We start from the raw sequence: 14,382 nt of genomic DNA, 5'->3' as shown, positions 1-14,382 counted from the left end.
TTCTACATTTACCTTAGTCTCTAACTGTATGAGACCTTTAGTTTTCAGATTTCTATGTTTTCCTCTTTTGTGGCTTGCTCCTTTGTTTTTGATGGAGCGCATGTACAAATGACTTTCTGCAAAAGGAGCATAGAAGAAACATTTTCAGAGACCTTGAAAGCCTGAAATGATTCTCATGTGGCTTTGATATTTGATTTATAATTTGGCTGGAATTGGGGTTCTGACTTGGAAATAATTGCTGACAGGATTTGGAAGACCTTCCTCCTTCACCATTTAGCTGCTGATGTTGCTAACTCAAATGCTATTTTTATCTGCTACTTTTCTCAAATGACTTATTATTTTTCTTTGGGACCCTTTAGGCTCTTCTCATTATCTCCAGTATTCTGAAATTGCACAAAGACGTTTCCTGTAGTTGGTTTATTTGATATGCTGGGCACTTGGACTTTCATAATCTGGAAACCCATCTTATTTGGAGACGGCAACTTTTACTGTGTTATCGCTTTAATGATTTCTTGATTTTCTTTTATTTTTTTTAATTTTCCTTCTTCTAGAATTCCTGTTATTTACACGTTGGGCCTCTTAGACGCCTCTGATTGTATTAATGTTTTCCCTCCTATTTTGCATCTTTTCTTGTGTGGTTGCTTCACTTTCTGGAGATTTTCTCCACTATCTTCTCATCTTTTAAAACATTTTTTATTTACTTGTTCTCTGAAAGTTGCTTTTAAAAAGGCCAGCATGTTGTCATTTCGTGATACAAAAACCTTCTCTGACTACTTTGAGACTATTAATACTATCTAAAATTTTTTCTAAACATTTTTTGCTGCTTGCTTCATTGTCTTTGTTTCCTCCAAGTGTATTTTATTTGTTTATTTTAGCCAGTCTTTCCTGTCAGAGGCTTTTCTCAAATGCGTGGTGAACTTTGGCCGTATGTTTGTATGTAAAATGAAGATTAAAATTGTCCTGTGCAGGGCTTGTCAGCGGGTAGCCTTGGAGTGTCATTATGGATGGTCTTTTTTGGGGTGGGGAGGGGTGCTATTTTTAGAGAGGAAGCCTCCACTCTCTCTTCTGGGTTTGGGGGGGTGGTCTCCTAGCTTAGTTCGTGTGGTTTGCCTGGCCTTCCATTTCCATTTTCAGGATGATATCTCACCTTTACCTTCAGCTATGCCCGAGGACTCTGATCCTGGATTCTCACTGGTCTTGTCTCTGCAGAGACATAATCTTACCAGGAATGGTCCTCTAGGGCTTGGCTGACTAAATGGAGTGTCAGAAGAAATTCTTACAAAGATTTTCAACATGTCTCCTGTTTTTAGCCTTATTTTGTGTATGTTTTTTTTTCCGCCTTGCAGTTCTATTTTCAGAAGCACCTAGAATAATCAAGGATGATACTTTCCAGGGTTATGTGTTACTAATTATCTTGCTGGGCTCCTTTTGTTCTTTTCCTCCGGTCTTAGGTTTTAGCTTTTTGAATACATACAAATATACACACACACACACACACACACACACACACACACACACACCACTTCACATGCATGCACACACATCCACGCACAACTTGGATCATAGTATTTATGCAGAAAAACATATTTGACAAAAGCCATTGAAGAAAACAAATATATTTTATAAACTAGTTTGTGGTTTTGCAAATATTGGAAAACCATGAGTTTTATAAAATAAAACTTGCAAGATGAGATGATAATATAATAAACAGATTTGAAATTGGAACTGAGGTGAGAGGCAAGCAGAAATTTCAAATGAGTTACAAAAAAAAACCCCTATTTTAAAGTAAATACTTAAGAACAGAGTTTAAAAATGCAGTAGGAGTAGAAATAACACCATCGTAAATCAAATCAAGGTTATGCAATGTATGCTTGATAAAAATCTCCCAGAATGCAGAGGTAAGTGACAAAGAATTAGAACAATGAGATGAGGTAAGTAATTTAGAGGATGTATTTCTGAGATCTGGCTTAGAGAGAGCACGTATTACTGAAGGGGATGTCAGAATAGATAGAAGGGAAGCAATATTTGAAAAAAAATAAATAACATTTGGCCGGGCTAGTGGACAAAGTTCTGGTTATACAAACTGAGTGAGATCAACCAACCCCAGAAAATATTAATAAAAGTAATTCAAAGAATGGATGCCTTCTGATGAAAGTCTTAAACTTCAAGATGAAAATAAAAATCAATCCGACATGCATCTAGGCAGAAAAGACTAGTTGTCTACAAAAGAAAAAATAAAACCCATCTAGCCTCAGATATTTCCTCTGTACTACAAATCACCAGAAGTCTATGAAGTGATTTCCTAAGAGTTTTAAATGGCAGGGGGTGGAGGGGTGGGGGGAGATTATCACTGAAGATGTCTATACTATAGCTAGGCTTTATTCACATTAAAAAATAACAGAAACATTTTATTGGAGATACAAAAGCCCACAAAACAAAAAGTGCATGTACGCTTTCTTTTAAAAATATACACAAAATTTTCTAACAATTACGAGACGAACACACATGCACATAACACACACACTCAAGAAAAAAGAAGTAATAAAATTCAGAGAGATGAGGGCTATTACCAAAAAACACAAAGTTTAATGGTAAATTAAGGAAATAATAAGTGTTAATAATTATATTGTTTATATGATTATTAATTATAATTATATTATTTATACGATTATTAATTATAAATAGACTGTATAATTATTGATTATAATTATATACTTAATTATATTATATTATATTATATTATTAATTATATATATATGTAATATAATATAAGCAAGAAACTAGACCTCAAATCCTGGAGTGTATCACAAAAAAGTTGTCATTTTCTCATGTAAGAAATCTGTTTCCACTTAAAGTTAATAATTAGAGGAAAATAATTTCTATACATGGTTGAAAAATATAACCAGTGGGAGAGTAATTTCTTATAAATAAGTAGAGGGAAGAGAGGGAGAAAAATCACTTGAAGAAAATAGAAAATAAAACAGCGAGGAAGGATTGAAAAAGACCGAAAGTATCAAAAGTGACAGGAAGAAATGGCAGGAAAATGTGTTCTTTACTGGAAATCTATGCCTCGTTTCCATAGAGCATGCCCTTCCAGGTTAACTAATTCTAGCCTCTCCTTTTGTTTGAGTCGTTTTAGAACTGTAAATTGTAGGTAACTGATAGCAGTGCAAATTAATTCTTGTCTATAAACATGCAAATTCTGTCCTGACCTGATCTGCTGAACTGCCTCCCCACAGCCCCCCAAAACCATTTTGCCCCCATTTGCACATCCATGTCAATATTCCTGATCAATAAATGTGCCTGTTCTCCACATTCTCTTTTGAACTGGCGATGACATCTGTCCGGTTCCTTCGTGAGTTCAAGAACATATTTAATGTGCGTTCATGTCTACGTTTGTACGAGAGCCATGATAGAATTTTTATGGACATTTTTCTTTTAGTAAAACGAATCAGTTCTGATTAGTATAAATAGTACAAATCCTGCTCAGAAGCACAGAACCTACAGCAGCCCCGTAGGCTTTGCTATATTAAAGGAGTGCAAAAAGGTAAAAATAAGTAAATAAATAAAAGTTTGGGCAGCAATATCTTGGGCAAGTTCAGACACATAAAGTAGGGTTAGCAATATTAGCATATGGCTGGGCAGAATTTATGTCAAGTAATAATGAATAGGACAAAGAAAGTCAAGGTAATCATTTGAAGTCTCAATCTGCAATGAATTTATAATAGGTTCTGAATATATCATGGCAGTAGATAATGCAGCAAAACGTTACGAAACAAGGAGAAATGGTCAGGTCCAATAGTAGTAAGAAACTCTGTTCGGCCTCTCTACTTGACACACGGAGCAGGCAAAATAAATAAATTAACGTTGGGGTAATATAATTAACAATATTTATTTATCAGTCCCATATTAAACTTTGTACTCTGTAAGCAGGTAGATGACATAGCTGTGATGGTTTGCCTCTTGCAGAATAGGTTAGCATTCTCAGAAAGTTTGATGTGGCCACAAGAACAGACCGTTAATTTCATTAAAATATTAATAATAATGATGATATAGGCAACAAATGTTCTCATCAGCTCCTGGAATCTTACCATGTCCTTGACTTTTATCTTTGACGCACTTAGCTTAACCCCCCTTGAAGCTTGGCTAAATGACGGATGGATGATAAATACACCCAAGAGGTGTTTCTTTGAATTTCTTTTTTCAACGTTTATTTATTTTTGGGACAGAGAGAGAGACGGAGCATGAACAGGGCAGGGGCAGAGAGAGAGGGAGACACAGAATCGGAAACAGGCTCCAGGCTCTGAGCCATCAGCCCAGAGCCCGACGCGGGGCTTGAACTCACGCACCGCGAGATCGTGACCTGGCTGAAGTCGGAGGCTTAACCGACTGCGCCACCCAGGCTCCCCAAGAGGTGTTTTTTTGAACAAAAAGAAAAGAAAATAGATAATCCCTTAGATAATCCAAATGAAACCGAAAATAAAATGATCATGTATACATTTACTTCTTGTTTCATTAAAGATAAAAAATGATTTATGCAAACGAGACTATGTTAGAGTGCCCGTTGTAAGTTATAAAATTGAAATCATCTCACTATTCAATAACATGTTATTGTATTATATTAGGCTTTATTTTTATTTAATCAATCCTATGTTGCCATTAAGGGAAAGATTGCAGAGAAATACTTAGCAACATGACAAATGTTCACAGTAGGTTAGTAAGGGGGAAAAAAGTGACTGCAGCCGAAATGCAGAGTATAATTTTATATTTGTAAAAAGCATAATATATGTATAAAATGTATGAAAAAAACCAAAATCTCACAAGTCTACCTGCATTATGCTAATCTTATGCTCAGCTGTATGTTCTAACTTTAGACTATAAGGACAGATGATGACCAAGTTAAATATTTGGATACCTGCATTGGGAATGTCCTCTGTTTTCTCCCTTTCTTCCTTTCCCTAGGAATTTGCTCAGGCAAACTCAGGAACGAGTGAACGGGCACCACGGCCTCCCTGGGCAGGTGACAGCTGACAGGGCCCGAGGTACACACCTGCCCCAAGCTGGGCTCAGTAGATCTGCTCCCCTGAGAATCTCAAATTGAGTTCAAAATCACCGGTTGACCGAGAGAACAGGAATCAGACAAACAGACAAACCTGGGGAGCCGGGGGCTGGGCTGTCATTTCAATGTGGTGATTCAGAAGTCACTGGCGCTGAGCAAGCCAGAGAGATGGTTTGCGAAGAGAATGAATAATCAACAACAGCAATGCGTGCCGTTTATTGTGTGTTCGTTATGTGACGGGCATTCTCTAAGAGATCTACCTTTAAGGTAGATACTATCCCTTTCCTCCTTTTGTATGTGAAGAAACCAAGGCACAGAGAGACGATGGACAATAGGCAGAGGGGTGGCCGCTTGACAGCAGAGAGAGAAAAGGGGAGTGGCTTCCGTGAGCCTCAGGGCTTTTCGGGTCCTACTGCGAGTCGCTTGTGGGGCCCCGTTTTATTTTCTGTCATTTGCTGGCCACCGAACTGGCTGAGCAACCCAGGTGCCCCAAGAGTTGAGTGTTTTAATATATCCACCTCCTAGATGAGCTGTGTCAGTCTCTGGAAGCAAGACTCCTGGAGGAGACCAAAGGAGAATTTCTGGGAAAGAAATAGAGACAGGAGCCTCAAAAAGAACTTCTAGTGGCAACAAAAATATCCTCGTAAGGTGTGAAAGCTGGATTAAGAAACGCCCTTTGCTGAGATCCAACACTTAACTCTTCCTAGATTGAAGGATAGACGGGGTGGTGAAGAGATTTTTCTTTAAAAGATGTCATTTGTGTTTCGGACTGGTGAAATTATTGCAAACCTACTGAAAATCACTGAAAAACTGTAAAGATGGGCCTTGGAGCTAGACGATGTGCCCCCCCTCCCCCTTATTTGGGTGTAAATAACAGCCTTACAAAACAGCTAGATGGATACTCTTACCCAGAAGACTCAGAGAAAACTCAGTGGTCAAATACCCAGATGAAAAAAAGAAGCATTCGGTTTATCATCTGGATGTTTTGTCTACATGGGGGAAAAATCTGTGGCTGTTTCCAAATATTTGAAAAAAAAAATATTTGGGAACATCCAGATGTTTGGCTTTCTGCAGCTCAAACACCCAGATGTTGAACCAAATTTCCACCTTTCCCCACAGGATGTTTCAGCGGCATGTGGACCCAGCCATGGTTACCGTAATTCCAAACCGCGAAATAGTGTCATAGAAAGTCATTAGTGGGGCCGGGGGTGGGGGGTGGGGACACGGCACAGCGAAGTGTGAAGGTTAGAGATGATCATAAACAATAAGAGTAGGAAAAAAAAGGAGGAGGGGATTACACCGCTGACCAATCAGGTTGAGCCATTACTAATATAAATTGTCGGCCCTAGTGTTCTCTTGCGGAGGGTCTAATAATTAGGAATAATAAACGTAAGCTGGCGGCCCTTACTGATTAAAAGGAGGCCAGTAGCACTTGCAGTGTTTACAAAACTTGAAAGACTTGGAAAGGGACATCCTCTGCTTTGAAAGGAGTTGAAAATTCTAAACTTCACGGGAAGGGGTGAGCAGAGTTCAGTTTCCTCCTCCTATTTTATTGGGCTCAGTCTAATGTGACCCTGAAGTGTCTCCAATTACAACGTTCTTAAACTTGTGGGAATCAGCCTAATAAAAATACTGTAAAGAAATACAGCTCATCCCACAGCTGTGGGCTGGCTGTGTAGATTACCATGGTGCAGGAGTTAGGGTCGGCCTCCCGAAAGCAGATTCCATTTTCCACACGGCAGTAACGTGAACTTGAATGGAGGCGTCAAATGAGAAGACAATGTTTTGATTCTGATTAAGATTCTAAAATCTGATTTTTAGCCAACTTGTTGTTGGCGAAGAACAGCAAAGCCATAAATAAAATAGCCACAGATGGGTCTGGATATCTGTTATGAACAACCATCAAGAAAATGCTTTTATTTTAATTGGTTGGTACTGAGCAAAAGGAGTGTTCAGCCAAAACCTTATTGCTGGTCCTGTTGTAATTATTTTTTTAACCAGTTCACCACTGCCTTCCAGGTCACTGTCAGGACCTCCTGCAGAGGTGCCTGGTACGTCTGCCTGCCCCTGATACGTGTTCGGCTTTGCATACCGTGCCTGAAATTGTTCAAGAAATTGATGTCTTCTTCTTCTTCTTTTTTTTTTTTTTTTTTACTTGCAAAAGCATAGCTTGCTGGAAAGTAACCTAGATGTGGTCCGAGTTTCTTTTTTAAAGTTAACAGTCTTCACAGAAGCTGGGGTTGGGTTGAAGTCAGGAATAACATGGTCCGCTGTTGTTTGTAGGATGGGAATGACTGAAGGCCAAGGCTGACTTTCCAAGGAATTATCCAGAGAATGGAGGAAGAAGAAGCAGACCTTAAAACTCTCAAGAAGGATTTTGTATTTTTAATTGATTTCCGGAGAATTAAACTCTGGCTTACTTTGAGAAAGTATCTCGAAAATTCTTCATACTAGAGCAAAAGTTACCCAAGTATAATCCAATTAAGACACACACACACACACACACACACACACACACACACACCCCAGTACTAGTGATAACATGCAAACATCGTTTGGTCTTGATAGAAACAGAAAACAAGCTTTTGGTTCTCAAAATGCTTTCCTGGGGCGTAGGGAAGGAAATATAACCACTATACTAAGTGTATGGAACCAGGCGAGGACATGGTCATGATTTCTTCCTCTGATAAGAATGATACTTTACACCATCACATGCCAACAAACTGGGAAAAAAAATTCCTACAGTGGTATGTTCAGTGTTACAGGAGAATTGAAAACGATCAGTGTCAAACAGAGAGACCGTGGGCATCACTGACAGTGCACATCATAGTGGGTAAGAGCAAACCAGAGACAGATGGCTTGAGTCAGAATCTGGGCTTTGTCTCTTCTGGCTGGCTGGCTGACTTCATGCAAGATACATAAGCTCTTTCTGCCTCAGTTTCCTCATCTACCAAAGGGGGATGATAACAGTAGTCCTAGTGCCTGGGCTCGTCGCCAGGATTCAAGAAGGAGTATATGTGAAGCTCTTAGACGACCCCCTCCTAGTCAAGTAATCTTTGAAACCAAAGTACGTGAACCAAAGAGCATGGAATCAAAAGGTTCCTGAGGCTCTGAGATGGGAATGAGAACTGAAGAAGCCATATGATAAGATGCCGTGATCAGAAATAAAATGAGACATGTTTTGACACTTAATGACATCCTGAAAGATTGGGCGGCAGAAGATGTACACGTGTGTCTGCAGTAAATGTGGTGAGGAGGTGGGGGGGGGGGGTTGGGCAAGGGAGATCAATCTCGAAGCTTTCAATTAGGATCCTGTGGGCGGGGAAGAAGACTGGAGCTCGCAGGGAAGGAACTGGCTGATATTATTATTATTTTTTTTTTGATGCAGCATTCCAGAAAACATAATCAATGGCACCCGTCCAGTTCCCATTTAGTAACCAAAGAACTAGCTGCAGCTGTTTTTTATGCCTGGTGGTGCCAGTTTGATAGTGTATAATCATATTTGCATAAAGATAAAAAGGAAGGTGTTATAGAACACAGTTAAGCCTATGGTTTCACCATGAATTAAAGGTAATTTCAGACTAATTAGGTATAATTTGTTAAGGAATTCTTCCCAGCAATGATGACTCTGATTTTGTAATTACAGGACAATGCTTACTGTGGCTTTCAAGGCTGGAGAAAGCACACCCGAGGGGGTCGTGTCCCACACTAGGCAGATCTAATGGTGCCACAAAAGACAGGTGTTTTGTCAGATTTCAGCCACACACTTTCACACCTGCAACGCATTAAGTACAGCAGCAATGTTAATGAAGACCAGGTGCCTGTTCCCCAACTTAAATGAGAAACTGGCATGAGGTTTGCTGTTTGCTACCTGACGTCTTCCTCCGTGTCTCTGAACACCGGCCCTCCAGTTGACTGGGAAAATGAACTGGGTGAGCAGGTTTCGGGGGGCGGCTTTGCCCTCGTCCTTTTTTTTTTTTTTTTTTTTTTTTGCAGTGGGAGGACACGGGGTAGTGAAATGTTGACTTTGCATCCCGGTAGGTACGGCGGTTATCCTCGCTGCCTGAGTCGCCTGTTGGTTCTCACCCTCCGAGAGTGGGGAAGACTCTTCCAGCCCCAAGTGTTTCTGGGTTTCTCTGCGGCTACCCCTTTTGTGCAGAGCTCAGCCTCCGGGAGTCCCGAAAAGAGCCTGAGCTGCACGATTGGGCAAAATGGGTTTCTGGAAAGTGCTGTGTTATCAGCTGCTACCAGGGAAAGTTTGATTGCAGCTACTTGAGTCTTTTCAAACTTGAAGTTTTGCCATTCTGTCCGGAAATGAGTAATGGAGGCCTTGAGCAAGCTTTTTCATTTTAATAAAACACAAGGTTTTCATTGTGTGTGGCTGCATCGTTGTAATGCTCTCTGTTATGAAATACAAAATCTTTTTCTCCCTCCCTTAAAAAAAAAAGAAAAAAAAAGAAAAAACAGCCTCAGCAGTGGAGGTTTTTTTCCTTTCTCCTCCTTTCCTTTGTTTTACCACTTTGAGCTGCAGCTGTCTGCTCCCTGCAATTCCTAGCAGTTATGTGAAAAGTTAATATTGTAAAAAAAAAAGACAAACAAACAAAAAAAACAAAAACCCAAAACCACACGTCGGAATTGAAAGAGGGTGAAAGAATGGGCAGGTCTAGGTTCTCAGCAGCAGGAGTATAATTATCAGACTCATTACCAGTGACTTCTGGCACACGAGAGCCCCCTAAACAAAACAGCCTCTTTACCCTGGGAGATGGAAGGATGGACAAATATCAAAATGTTTGATGCTGTCTTTAAACGCCCAGCCCTAATTAAGTTAGAAAAGAATGGAATCCTAGACTTCTAGAATAGCAGATGTAAATCTTGGAGAGGGAAGGAGCCTTTGAGGCTAGAGTTCTTTAACTCTTAAATTCCTGAAGTCAGTGCATTGGCACCCAATGCCTAGCCTTCAGAAACAGACTATTGCAGTGACCTACAAGTAACACAGATCTGAATCATTCATTCCATGTGATTTCGCGGTGGTTTTCGAGGACCTTTCAAGGGGACCTTGAAGGAGTTTTTCAAGAAGCGCCCCAGAGTGTATCAATATGGCTACGTGGGGAGGTCTTTTTTTTTTTTTTTAATTGAAATGTGGTTGACCTACATCGTTATATTAGTTTCAGGTATATGGCCTATGATTAGATAATTCTATACATTATACATTGCTCAAGATGATAAGTATAAGTATCTGTCATAATACAGCGTTATTACAGTATTTTTGACTATATTCCCTATGCTGTTCTTTTTGTCCCCATGACTTATTTGCAGTTTGTATCTCTTTTTAAAAAATTTTTTTTCAGCGTTTATTTATTTTTGAGACAGAGAGAGACAGAGCATGAGCGGGGGAGGGGCAGAGAGAGAGGGGGACACAGAATCGGAAACAGGCTCCAAGCCATCTGCCCAGAGCCTGACGCGGGGCTCGAACTCACAGACCGCGAGATCGTGACCTGGCTGAAGTCGGATGCTTAACCGACTGTGCCACCCAGGCGCCCCTGCAGTTTGTATCTCTTAATCCCCTTTACCTACTCTGACTGTCGTCCAACCCCTCCCCTCTGGTAACCACCGATTTGTTCTCCATATTTGCATCTGTGTTTCTTTGTTCATTTGGGGAGGTCTTTCCAGAAAGGTATGCTCTGGTTTTCCATTCTCCACATTCCCCCAGCCACAGTGAAAGCAATTTTATTTTTCAGTTTATTTGTAAGATTTGGTGGCTTTAGGTTCACAGCAAAATTGAGGGGAAGGTACGGAAATTTCCTGTGTACTCTGCCCCCACACAGAGCCTCCCCCATGATGCACATCCCCACCAGAGTGGTACATTTGTTGCAATTGATCAACTGCATTGACTCACCGTAATCCCGTCAAGTCTGTAGTTGTCATAATGGTTCACTCTTGACGTTGTACGTTCTACGGCTTTAGACAAATATGTAACGACCTGTATCCACCATTATAGGATATAGAGTAGTTTCTTGGTCTTAAAATCTCATGCTCTACCTACTCCTCCCCATCTCCCTTGGCCCCTGGAAACCCCTGATCTTTCTACTGTATTCATAGTTTATTGTTTTCCACAATGTCCTATAGTTGGGATCATACATTATGTCGCCTTTTCAGATGAGCTTCTTTCGCGTAGTAATTTGAGTTTAAGGTCCTTCCATGTCTTTTCATGAGTTGATGGCTCATTTCTTTTTGGCAGTGAAGAACATTCCACTGTCTGGATGTACCACAGCTTAGCCACTCACCTAATGAAGGGCATCTTGGTTGCTTCCAAGTTTTGGCAATTATACATAAAACTGCTATAAGCATCAGTGTGCCGGTTTTTGTGCGGACGTAAGCTTTCAACCCCTTTGGATAAATACCAAGGAACACAATTGCTGGGTTGGATGGCTTAGTTTTGGAATAAACTTCCAAGCTGTCTCCCAAGGTGTTTTTCCCACCAGCTTTTGATTTTGTCTGTTTACTTCCTGTTCTTGTCTTACTGTGTTAGCTAGGACTTTGAGTACAACGTTTAAAAGGAGTGGTGAGGGAACATTTTTGTCTTTTAATAAATTTTTTACGTTTATTTAGTTATTTTGAGAGAGAGAGACCGAGTGCACCAGTGGGGGGCGCGGCAGAGAGAGAATCCCAAGCAGAGATCGATGAGGGGCTCGATGAGATCATGACCTGAGCTGAATCCAAGAGCCAGATACTTAACCGGCTGAGCCACCCAGGCACCCCATTTCCTTGTTCTTTTCCATTTATTAATTTGGTGTGCATCAAAGACTTAATAGGAAGAATGGTTGTAACTGCCAAAGAATTGTCTGAAACCCTATCTTATCGCTGAAAACCCTTGGGTGTCTACTAAGTACTCAAGTATTGAAGCAAATCCAAATGCTTCTTGTGGACAATGTTGGCTGTGTGTGCAAGTTCTCATGGAGGCCACCTCTGTGCAAGGGTGCTGAGGTCGTCTCATACAGCAAGAAATCCCTTCACGTTTTGGTGTTTCTGGAAAATCTAGTGACTAAAGCAAATGAGTTTCTGCAATTAATGTTACTGAGGGTTTAGATTACAGGCACTTGCCAGAGAGCTCAATTTCAAATCAACTGTTCTCCAGTCTTCTCAAAAGTCTGAAACCGTTATTTGAGAGATTGTCTCAGGCCTCACTACTCAACGTATGGTCTGTGGGCCAGTGGCAGGGACCTGACTTGGGAGCTTGTCAGAAATGTTGAGTCTTAGGCCCCAGCCCCGGCTTCCTAAATCAGGATCTTCATTTTTCACAAGTGCATTTGTTGAGTTAATCTATCAATCACTTGCCAATTAAATTTTGACCAGCATTGGTCTAAGAGACACTGTAACCATGTATTAATCCAGATCAGAAGTTTTGCTTTGGAATCCTGTTAATCTATAAATCTGCCTCAAGTTTTTGTATTTTCTGCAACTGAAGGAAAAATGGAATCTGTGAAGGGCACATGTGTTCACGCTTGTAACCCTAGGTCCACTTTTTGGCCAAGAGGGTTCATAAATTTTCAGCTTTTAAAAATGTCGCAAACTTGGGGTGCCTGGGTGGCTCAGTTGGTTGAGCGTCCGACTTCGGCTCAGGTCATGATCTCGCGGTCTGTGAGTTTGAGCCCCGCGTCGGGCTCTGTGCTGACAGCTCAGAGCCTGGAGCCTGCTTCAGATTCCGTGTCTCCCTCTCTCTCTCTGCCCCTCCCCCGCTCATGCTCTGTCTCTCTCTCTCTCTCTGTAAAAAGTAAACATTAAAAAAATACAAATACAAATAAAATAAAATAAAAATGTTGCAAACTCGCTTGGTGCATATCTTTTGCCAAACAGGCCAATCAATTTAACAAACACTTGTGGAATGTCCACTTTGTGGTAATGTGGAATTGTAATTAAGGAAAGTTTTAAGTTAATCTGTTTGGGTTCCAATTCCAGCTCTACACCCAAAGCTACATGACCTTTGATCAATTTAGAATTGGCCTTTGAGAAGTTCTAATTCTCCCCATGCCTAGATATTTTTCAAATATAAAAGCGGGGTACTAGTGACCCCTAACCCATAGGGCTTTATGAAGATTACTCTAGTGAATACATATAAGTTCTTAAAACCGTTTCTAGCACATAGTAAGTACTCAATAATAAATAGTGACTATTACTATGTACCTGACACTTTTCTAGGCTCTGGGAAAATGGTTAAGACACACACCATCCCAGCCCTAATAGGTCCTTTATCTTACCAGGAGAAAATAGACATTCCATTATGAAAAAAAATTGTTTTTAATGTTTGTTTATTTTTGAGACAGAGACAGAGTGTGAGCAGGCAAGGGGCAGAGAGAGAGGGAGACACAGAATCTGAAGCAGGCTCCAGGCTCTGAGTTGTCAGCACAGAACCCGACGGGGGGGCTCAAACTCACAAGCCATGAAATCATGACCTGAGCCGAAGTCGGACGCCTAAACGACTGAGCCACACAGGCGTCCCATAGACACTCCATTATTAATTTTATAATTACTTATTTTCAGTTGGGATACATGCTGTGAATAGAGAAGTACAGGTGTCTTTGGAAGGATCTGACCAGGGCTGGGAGGTCAGGAAGGCTTTCTTGGAGAAGTGAGTTGAGGTAAAAGGGAACAGAGAAATGGAGAGTGATCCGGGTCCAGATCCAGCCCGGCAGGTATTGGGCAGAGGCCGGAAGACAAAGCTGATGTGGTAGACGGAGCCTGGATCTTGCAGTGCTTCGAGAAGGGTTTTGGTCTGTAGTCTAAGAACAATGATGTGTCTGAAAAGGATTTTAATCAAGTGTGTGAGGATTGGGTTTTAAGTTTTACTGTAGGACTCCAACAGGCATGTGGAAAAAAGGGGTTGAAAGGGAAATAAGAATGAATGTTGAGAGACCAGTTAGGAAGCATTCACAGTAGGACATGAAAGAATTGATTGCAACTCTCTGGAAGATGCTGGCAGCAAAAGAATAAAGTGAAATGGATGAACTGGAGAAACATTAGGTGTAGTTAGGAGGGCTTGGTGGTTAATGGATTCCTGATTGTGCTTTTTTCTTTTTCCCTACAAGATGAAAGAGAAATTCAAAAGTGACTTTATTTCCAGATTTTTCCTTCAGTCTATAGACACAGACCCATCTACTGTCACAAGCTTTCTTTTGCCTTATGTACGACCCCATAGGTACTCTCACAGATCCATATACAATTCATATTGTGGGTACTTTCCCCTCGTAAGACGACTCCTGTTTATTTTAGAAAGAAATTCATTTGTGCTTCTAAGACAAAGGTGCTATTCTTCTCTGTTGACAGTT

General features: G+C 40.7%; 1 long non-coding RNA gene across 1 annotated transcript; it reads left to right on the top strand.

The window, feature by feature from the left end:
* Nucleotides 1-8,333: 8,333 nt before the first annotated feature.
* Nucleotides 8,334-9,430, top strand: LOC102901792. The gene is made up of 2 exons (XR_002737774.2): nt 8,334-8,991; nt 9,101-9,430. It is a non-coding gene; the product is annotated as an uncharacterized LOC102901792 (long non-coding RNA).
* Nucleotides 9,431-14,382: the final 4,952 nt, after the last annotated feature.

The sequence above is a fragment of the Felis catus genome, chromosome D4 (assembly GCF_018350175.1).
Source record: "Felis catus isolate Fca126 chromosome D4, F.catus_Fca126_mat1.0, whole genome shotgun sequence".
Taxonomy (NCBI): Eukaryota; Metazoa; Chordata; class Mammalia; order Carnivora; family Felidae; genus Felis; species Felis catus.
This window is presented reverse-complemented; position numbering and strand designations above follow the sequence as displayed.